Below are 3,925 nucleotides of genomic sequence, written 5' to 3'. Positions count from 1 at the left end.
AAGCATTAAACACATACTCACCATCAAATATGGACATGAGAAAGCAAAAACACAACATATATTGTCCATTTTGTCACCCCTGTGTTAATGGCTCATTAACGTTTTAATAACATAAAATCGTAAATTCAGACACACTTGTAAAACGTCAACCTAATTAAATTAGGTTGAAAGCTGGGACAACAGTTTAGGGTTGTGTCGTCAGAATGTTGTTACACACCGACTATTAGTATCCTAGACTGCAATCACATACGCAGGTACCCCAGCAGAGGGGAAATCATATGAGGGGTCACCCTAGTTCACAAGCGTGATGCTCATCATGGAATTCAGCCATGTTATTCTCTTCTTTCACTCGACTTCTAGGCTGTTCCATGACCTCCTACGCACAGAGGGCACAAGTGACAGATTAATGGACCGCTTAAACACGAGGAGCAGAACAAAGGCAGCGGTACTTCCTAGTGTCTGACATTTCAGTTGTACACAAAATAAGACATGAAAGTAGTAGTTCCAGTAGGGTCGACTAGTTCTCTAGTCATAAAGCGCCGAGAGACAATTAAAGCGCCTAGAGACAAGTGTATTGTTATGGCGCTATATCAATACAATTGAATTGAATTGAATTGAATTGAATGTGCTTCCCTACACTTAAACACACCACCAGCTGTCCTCCAATCACAGGTCACACCTTAACCATGTCATAACCCTACAAAGATACTGACTGATTTACTTGTTTATGTGAGGAACATTAACATTAGCATTGTCCTGTCCTGTCCAACGATCTTATCATCAGCACTTACCATTTCCCAGACTGAACCGACCAAACTCTGGAGCAGACCTGGGTCTCGTCTGTTACCGAACCGGGTCAGGTGTGTTCCACTAACAACGGTCAGGTTGTTTGGAGTTCAGCTCGGCGTCCAAGGACTGTGAATCTCTCAGGTTCACACTGCATTGGAGTGGAGTGGGGGGTAGGGGGGGCTGTTGGCATCCAGTGCTATTTCATATGTTCCTATGGCATGAGCAGGTCCCCCACTGAGGAGAGCTTGTGTCTATTCAGGGAGAACCTGAACCGGACCCAGATCCAGCACCGGAACCTTTGTCCTCTGCATCACTGTGAAACAAACAGGGTGATGAATACCGGTGCACAGGTGTGTCATAACATCATCATCATCCTCATCATGAGGAGCTCAGTTAGTGAATGACTCAGAGCCTCCTACAGTTAGTGAATGACTCAGAGCTACCTGAACGTTTCAAGGTTTTTTCCAGAACATCGTAAGTATACCTTTTGTAAAAGATAGCCTACCTTTTGTAAGGTTGGTCTGGACCACACTTATCTATACCTTAACAGAGGTATCAGATGAAACAAAAGTTTTAGAGCCTAAACATTTTGTTTTAGTGTAACGTTTGCACTGGCTGTGATGTAAGACCAAGATATGTGTTGCATTACATTTTGTGCTTTATCATACTCATTTCACACATGCTCACATCTACTGTGAATGACAATAATCGATAAGCAACGTGGATTCGGCCTCTTAAGTTATACGTACAAGAGTTTCTCTCAAGGCTTCGTAAAACGCTAAGAGACACCGTTATTGGTGGAACCCAGCCTCTTGCTCCATTCTCACAAGCAGTATCATTGTTGTCCAGTAGATGGCAGCAGAGGACAACATGCTAAGAGGAAAAATGTTTTACAGCGCTGTGATTGACTAGATGTGCAGGGTTGTGGTAATAGTCGTTTGAAGTGTTAGCTTTGTATAGGTTCCTGTTGACAACAACCCAAGCTATCAAATTTGAGAAAGTCAAATCCATTATAGCATCATGGCACAACCTGTGCATTTCCAGTCCTTTTCTAAGAACTTTCGTTTTTAGGATGTTTTCTTTGACTATCCAGTTCATTGTGGTGTTGGTGTGGGCCTGCTGTTCAAAAGTCTCCCTCGTCTAGGATACTATCTACTCCTGGGTATGCATCCATGAACTGTCACACGTTGGGGTGAGTATCACCACTCCTCGCCGGCGTGGCTAATCTTCTCCCAGACTCCAACTGATGGAGATGTGACTTTGCTGTAAGCATAGGGCACTCGACCTCAGATCGCTTTAATAATGCATGACCCAAGCGCAGTAGGGTGAGGTGAGTGAGCGCCTTTCAACAGCTTACAAATCCAGTGACTCAGCCTTATGCGAGCCCTCATGAAATATACATGCACACCAGCACTGGAGTCAGCCGGATGTTTTGTTTTGTTTCTCTTTTTTTAAGAATGAAGACAGGAATCATCGTCATGTATGCGCGAATTAACAATTTGCATTCGAAGCAGTCTGTCCCGGTATGAAAAGGGAAAATCCTCCTAGAAGGACACACTTTTAGTGTCAATGTCTGATGCTGCGTTGGTTAGTTTTCCTTTCAGAATAACCTTCTCCGTTGGTGGTGAAAACTGACGTGAGATGCGAGCACCGGCGTAAGAGGGAAAGGGCAATGCAGTGGAAATGAAGCCGTTTGAAAGAGACGACCTGATATGGACAGAAGTGAATTGAGACGGAAATTGCACTTACACAAAGATAGGCCCACTCTCCTCTCAGAAATGGCATATCAAGGATCAGCTCTGTGTTTGTGAAAAGACACGGATGATGACGTTGAGGAAGTGTAGGAATTCTCGATACGATTGTGCATGGGTGTAGGAAAGATAAGGTCTCGTCTTGATTGACGGGCCTAATTTACTGTAGGCCATAACCTCAAACAAATAAGAGCAGATACTCGCTGTGTGGCCATTTCGTAGTTTAGTCTCTTTTTTAAATTCGCTTGTATTTCATTCACTTAATTGGTCTATTAGAAAATATGCTTGGAACACAAGTTGACATTGACAAGCGGACAGATCGACTGGCTTTGGTGGTCACATGAATAGCCTGCCTGGACTGAACATCAGACGCTGGCCTTGTTTAGGGTGTAAGACTTCAAGTCAGGGTGTCTATTTCTGTCGTGCTTTTATGAACTGAAAGAGGGTCAAAAGTGTTTTGGAGGTAGAGAAATAAGTGGAAATGCAGTGGGCTGATACCGTGCTGGGGTATGACGGATGCCGATGGCCTACCGGGACCTCAGAGTAATGGTTGTCCTGTAGCCTCGAGCATGTTTTACTGTCCATTTAGAGCGAGCGAGCTCTTACCCTTGAGTTTAACTCTGAAAGGCCGCGCTCCAGCGACGCCCATTAGATTTTCACATCAGAAGCTCAAATAGTCTGGGTATCACTGGTGAAAAATTAACTAGGGAGCCGGGATTCCATTACACTCCGTGTCGTGCTACTTCTCGATCTTGCACAAATGGAAAACCAGTTCAGAGCTCCAACATCATTTTACTTCCCTGAGATGAAACATTTATGTGCGCGCTTGTTCTCCCGCTGTCCCCTGGTAGCGGATATTAACTGGGGCGCGCGGGGCACCGCCATGTCAGGCCGGAGCAGTAGATACATTGGAACTGTGAACTCCGTCATAAGACCTTTCAGGCAATCAAGTTCAATCTTCACCGAGACCACGTGATGTGGGGGAAATGCACAACATCTAAACATTTAAATCAAAAGCCGAAGTGACAAGAGATCCAGTGGCTCTATGACCTGTCACATTAGCCATGTTTTAGGTAACAGAGTCAGTGAGCGATTGGTTTGCCCGTGTGTCTTAGTGCGATTAATTGTGTAAAATGATGTCTGCTTCAAACACCTATTAAATATAGGCTTTATCTGCCTGAGTGTTGCAATGTTCGCCAATTTATACGAGGTGGATTCCCTCCAGTGTTTCTTTGGATCAGGCCAGAGTCGTCCGTCTTTCGGTCGGGCAACGGCTGGATCGATTTCGCGGCTGCCACAGACTCCTCGGTTGTTGCAGAATTCCTCCGTGCGTAACGGTCCATCCACAAGATGGCGGTAGAAGGCCGCTCTATTATTTGACCTAC

This window comes from Sprattus sprattus (assembly GCF_963457725.1).
Source record: "Sprattus sprattus genome assembly, chromosome: 12".
Taxonomy (NCBI): domain Eukaryota; kingdom Metazoa; phylum Chordata; class Actinopteri; order Clupeiformes; family Clupeidae; genus Sprattus; species Sprattus sprattus.
This window is presented reverse-complemented; position numbering follows the sequence as displayed.